Below are 6341 nucleotides of genomic sequence, written 5' to 3'. Positions count from 1 at the left end.
TTTACTTCTTTTTCTTTTCAGTGTAAATGAGTAATTTCGTGAGTGCAAATATGTCCTTTGCATCACAATCCAATTAAAAATGTTTTAAAATTTTCATCCAATTTATGTAAATTTTCCTCTCCAATTAAACATATTTATATTTATATCTCTTTTAATTGCACGTGAGACATAATTTAAAGGTTTTTTGTTCCATTAACGTTTTCTATTAACATAATATTTTCTTTTTTTTTTAATTTGCATTTCAATCTCTACATAATCAAAATGTATAAGGCGACAGCTATATTCAAATGATTTACATTATCTTATTTGCTTCCCCTATAGGTGATTATATGTTATAAAACAAGAATGAAATAAAATTGACACTTATTCTCAAATGAAATTACTGGCTAATTTGAACTAAAAATATCTCAATTTAATTTTGCAAAGTAATCAACACATATTAATTAACCCCATGGTTATTGGGAAACTATGAGTCTTACTTTTTTTTTTGTCATTTTAACCCTGCTCTAAAGGGTACATTGGTCCCTTTATCTACAAAAAATGAAGAAAAAAAAAATCCACTGTAACTTCTTGTCTTCTTGTACTTATGTTCTAAACTTCTTCATATTTACGGACAACTTTTCCATATTAATCACTATTTATTACACTTCTCACAAGTCACAAGTATACATTGTTAACACTTCATCACAATTTAAGACAGAAAGATTAAAGTGTGTGATGAAATAATGGGCACAACTTTTGTCTTTCCTGAGCCCATACAATCTTTTCCTTGTTTTCTAATACTTCAATTTTTGAAAACAAATATTTTTACCTTTCAGTTAGTTGGACACATCTGATTATGCCTTAGTCAGTATAATTAATAAGATTAATCTTTTGTATACTAATGCTATATATCTTATCATCGTTGAATGTGTGACAGCTAATATTAATTTGAATTTAAAATCAAAATTTTGCATATGCATTATGCATCTAACCTTGTATACACACTGACAATATATATGAAATTAATTCTAACTATTAATCGCTTTACTAAAACTAGACCACTTTTTTACTTATATATATATATATATATATATATATATATATATATATTTATGGTATGCACTGTAAATGTAATTTTCACTAAGTAAATCTCTTATATACTGTTAGTGTAGTATATGCTTAACATGTAAATACTTATTAAATAGTTTGAGCACAAATTGCTCATGGTGGAGTCAAGCAATTGAGCTTGTGCAAAGAGCCGGACTGATTAAGTTGATGATTAATTGACTAATTGATGGTGGAGGTGTAACTGCAAATGTTTTTCTCTTTTGAACATCCGCATGTGCAATTGAACTCATGCAAAAGAGTGGGATAATTAGAATGAGCAATTATGGTATCTTTAAGACAAAAGTAATGCATTAGAGACAAGGAATCTCTTGGAAAGAATGTTTGAAGTGTAACTGCAAAACTTTTCCCCTTCTGCAACATTTGTTGAGCAGATTTTTGAGGTAATTATAATAAAGGGGGCTGTTAATAAAAAAACATCGTTGGTTCATCAGGCCATGGTTCATACCATATGTCGTTGTTCCTCTTCCTTTTTCCTTTCCTTGCGGTTTCCGCTTCAACCGTTCAAGAAGGTATGCGTATTTTGCTGCCCTCCTCCCTCTTATGTTCCTTGATTAGATTTATTAAAGTTTGTCTTTTGTTATTTAAGTTCTTTGATTCAAAAATCTAATGTTCCTTTTTCTGTATTAGCATTATTATATATGTATGACAAGACATCAATAGGGTTGTATCTTTCTTTTTTTTCTTTTTTTTTGGAATTTGCGTTTGTTTAATTGTTCCAATCTTGGTGGAAATAGGTTTAACTAATCATTGGATCCCGATGATCCCACTATTAAGGTTTGCTTTTCATATCCTCATATACTCATGACCTGCTAAATAGTTTGAATTTATATACAATTCTGATCTCCATTTCGTGTCTTACTCCTATCTTTTTTCATTTTTTTCGGTAGAAGTATCTTACTCCTATCAGTTGTGGGATCATCAAGCCAAATGTCTCCAAATGCTTGAAGGCCATAGTATCTCATCTATGCGTTTTCATTCTAAACTTCCTATTATTTTTTTATTATTATTATTTTTTTTGTTGGCATCATTGTGGGTATCTGGGCCCATGGACTGGTAATACCGTACGGCCCAACTAATCCCACAACGGGCTGGGAGCGGCCTGCCCCAAGCATCACCAGCCACGGTAGTAGCCGGGATTCTAAACTTCCTATTATAATCATCGATTGAGCTGATGGTACTGTTCGAGGTATGGCGTGCAAATACCTACCGGTAATCTATATATTCATGTTGACGTGCACTGTTCTCTAAATAACAAATAATCTCCAGTGTATTGCTCTTCCGTTAGCAATTTTGCACTCATTTCCATTTGCAGCCCTTCATTAGGAGTTGAAACTAAAGTGTAAACCCTTTTCATCGAATGTGAGAACCTAAAGTGATACAATGCATATATTTTCGTCTTAAAAAGCATACATATTAAGCATCTGCTTCACTTTTCTCAAAATGGTATTGAAAATTTATAAATTGTCAAGGGAACCTTTAGAATGCCTAATCCGGGGTAGTTCGTGTGGTGTGTTGCTCCTCCTTAGGATATGACCATCAAAAATCGAGTCCCGGGGTTAACGTGTTCGAGAGGAATGTGCCTCTCCTCTCGAGTTGCAGGGGATTAGTCGGGCCGAAAGTTCGAATGCCTTTATGTCGAAAAAAAACCTTTAGAATTGTTATATTTCTTGTAACTTGGAGCCATGAAGAATATCATCATGATTGTAATTTTTTTTCTTGCTTACTAATGAGTACTTAGCTCTTTAAAGGTTCTGTTGTTTTTTTAATGCACATGTATAGCTTTTATTGATAGTAGAAATGTAGCTTCACAAGAGAAAAAAGAATCACAAGCACATGAACTAGAGGTTCTATTGTTAGTAATTTTGCATTTGACGTATATAGTGCTTCTGGCCACAGTTTATGATTTGCATCTCCTTTTCTTATTTGCTTGTCATCCATTATAGACATATCTTAATTAGCTGTGGTTCTTTGCAGACCAGAGAACACGATCATCAATGGAGTCTGTGTGTAGGTTAGCTGAAAGGATTCGGGTGATATGTTGTTTTCTGATCTTGTGTATTAGGTGCTTAAATCATACTTTTTTAGCATGTAAATGTAAAAACGTTTACCGTAAAATATTCAAGTTTTTCCTGCTTGCTTTGGTGTATCTGAAATTTGACTCGCACAATTTGAGAACTCAACTTATTATTATTCACCTTGCGGAAGCGTCTATGTAACTGTTTCAAAAGTTTCATTTCGTTCCAAAATAATTTGATGCAAAGGGCTTTGTTTGACTGGAGTGGGGAATTTTTTTTTTTAATCTAGGAGCGAATGAAAATGTCAATGAAAGGGTGTGTTTATCTCTACACTGCTAATCGTATTAAAATGTCCATTTCTAACTTTCTTTCATTTCTAGCAAAAGGCTTAAGTCAAATATTATTTAGTTCCTTTTATTTTATAGTAGTACACTGGCAAATCATAAAACTATAATACCAATGTGTTGTCGTCACTTTAGCAGCCTTGATCTCTTCTTCTTTTTTTTCCCGTGCTAGGTTCCATCAGTTTTAAAAAAACAGTGGTGTTTTTAATTCCATACAAAGTCGTGCTTTATTTCATAGTGAATTTAATGATTAAAGTTACCCGTTTGGACAGCTATTTTCCTTCGAAAAATTGCGTTGTTTTCCGTGATCACATTTCCCTGTTACCTTTTTTTCTCATATACATCAAATCGATACAGTAATTTTTCTACAAAAAATCCTACAAAATGCAATCCAAACTAAATTTCCGTACAACACATTTAGAAAACTAAATTTAGAGGATTACACATTGACAATTCCCTTTGACTTTATTCCATGTTGTTTTTAGCTGAACGTTACAAATTTGTTGGTTACTACATCAATTACTCTTTCACAATTATCAACTCCCGCGTTCTGTGTGGGACTCTTCCCTTGTATTATTAATATATTTAGCTATGGCACAAACTTTTTTACAGCAAAAATGAAATATAGGGCTATCATGTAATAGAAGATCTAGTTATCATTATTGCTCAAATCTCAGACAAAGGAGTGTAAAAGTAAAATTTTGAGAAAAATTAGACATTGCCAAAAATCAATGCCGGAATTTAGAACTTCATATGTTGTTTTTATGAATACTAGTCTATTTCAGTCATATACTTGCCCTTTATTATTATATATTTTTATTGTATTCTGGATGGACATTATCAATTTTTAATTCCTCAATTGAAAGTCATTTTTTAACTTAAATACACTAGTTTTCTTCACTGCTTGGTTTAGTCTCGCATGTCATACCAACCATTCAACAGAAACCATTACCCCGTCAATCAAATGGATGGATAAGATTAAAATTTGGGATAAAAAAACCTCCCCCGAGTTTTGTCATAATATCACTCATCTCTCTCCTCAAGTCTTTAAAATCTCACTTACCTCCCTTGTCAACTTGACAAGATTAAATATTCTTATCAATGGTCACAATTTGACAACATTATCCTTGCTCTTAATAACTATTTAACCAAAAAGCCGAAACAAAATAAAATTTTAAAAGCAAAAAATGTAAATTAAAAAAAGAAATTGTTAACTAATAATGGGCCGTATTTTTTTACATTGGAGTCATAGTGGATTTGCAAATGACATGAATAAATTAAATCTAATCAAGATCAACCACTTACGAGGATTTTAGGGAGTAATTAACACCTTAAAAAAATTTCGTGCATAGTTATAATTACGAAAGTCAAGATATTTTTTGGGAAAATATATTTTAATTCATGGTGCAGTTTAAGTTGTATTGAAAACTAAAATAATCTCTTTATATGTGAATTTTTCAAGGTGTAAATTTGCTTTTGTTCCAATACAATTAAAATAAACAGTTTACATCAAGAAATTTACACCTTATAAGAATTTAACCTTATTTTATTTTGGGTAAAAAATAAAATAGCCCCCTGTGATAAATCTAATACACAGAAAAGCCCCCCATGGTTTGAAGATATACAACACGCGACCCCTTATACTTTGAACTAAATTGTAAAGGTGACGGAATCCGTTAAACTTAACGGAAATGGATGAAATGACCAAAATGCCCTGATATAATTAAGCAAAAGACAGCACAAAAAAAATCATTTGTTTTATTCTCTAAATAGAGAGAATTGAGAGTTAAGGGGTAGAATAGGTATATTTGATAAAAATTAGATATAAAAATTTTTTTTTAGGTTCCAATAAGTCATTTCCGTTAAGTTTAACAGATTCCGTCACCTTTACAATTTAGTTCAAAGTATGAGGTGTCGTATTGTATATTTTGAAACCATAGGAGGCTTTTCTGTGTATTAGACTTACCACAGGGGGCTTTTTTGTTTTTTACCCTTTTATTTTTATTGTGGTTATAAATTTCATAAGTAGGATAATATAAGGGTAGTATTCGAACAAAATTTTTATCTTTCTTGTATTTTCTCCAAAGGGGTTAAAATGTTACAAAAAATGTCAATCCAAGGGAGATAAGTGAGATTTTAAAAATCTCAAAAGAACTGAGTGATATTATAAGAAATCTCGGGGGAAGTTTTTGAAATTATCCCTTAAAATTTTTGTACTAGGAGAAAACCTCTCTTTGTGTGCCATATACACATCCAATTAATGCCCAAATTGCTAACTTGGTGCCAAGACGGTGAAAACAAATAAAAAACAAAAATTGCCTCTTAAGACATCCACCACATCACCAAATCCCCTAAACCTATGTCCCAAATTTCACAACTGACTCCTAAATCAAGTTTACTTATCTAAATTGCATTGTGCATATTCTCCACATCCTCATTTTGTACAGGGGTGAAAATATGAAATGAAAATCACAGCACACAATCATCATTACCCTTGCAACTTCATCTTTAAAGCACAACTTGAAGGTGCTGCACTTCTTGGTTACGTACTAGTATTGTATCAACCCATTGTCACATCACTTTTTAGGTCCATTGACTGCCACAACAATTCTATTGTTGCATTTTTAAAAGTACAAAAAGCATATATGCACGTCACAGTTTTGGAAGTCTTATTCAATAAAGTAGTCAAGTCGTTATTTAATTGGATTATTTGATGAATGCCATGCAAAAAAAAAGTAAAAAATTTGCCATTAGCTGGCCATTGAAATGTTTCTCTGTCCTTTGTTTTCCCCAATATATATGCTCCCATTCTTAAAACTTTATGTACTTTAAATTGGACCCTCCCTACTTGGGCTTCATTTGATGGAAGCCA

Source organism: Coffea arabica, chromosome 9e (assembly GCF_036785885.1).
Source record: "Coffea arabica cultivar ET-39 chromosome 9e, Coffea Arabica ET-39 HiFi, whole genome shotgun sequence".
Taxonomy (NCBI): Eukaryota; Viridiplantae; Streptophyta; class Magnoliopsida; order Gentianales; family Rubiaceae; genus Coffea; species Coffea arabica.
This window is presented reverse-complemented; position numbering follows the sequence as displayed.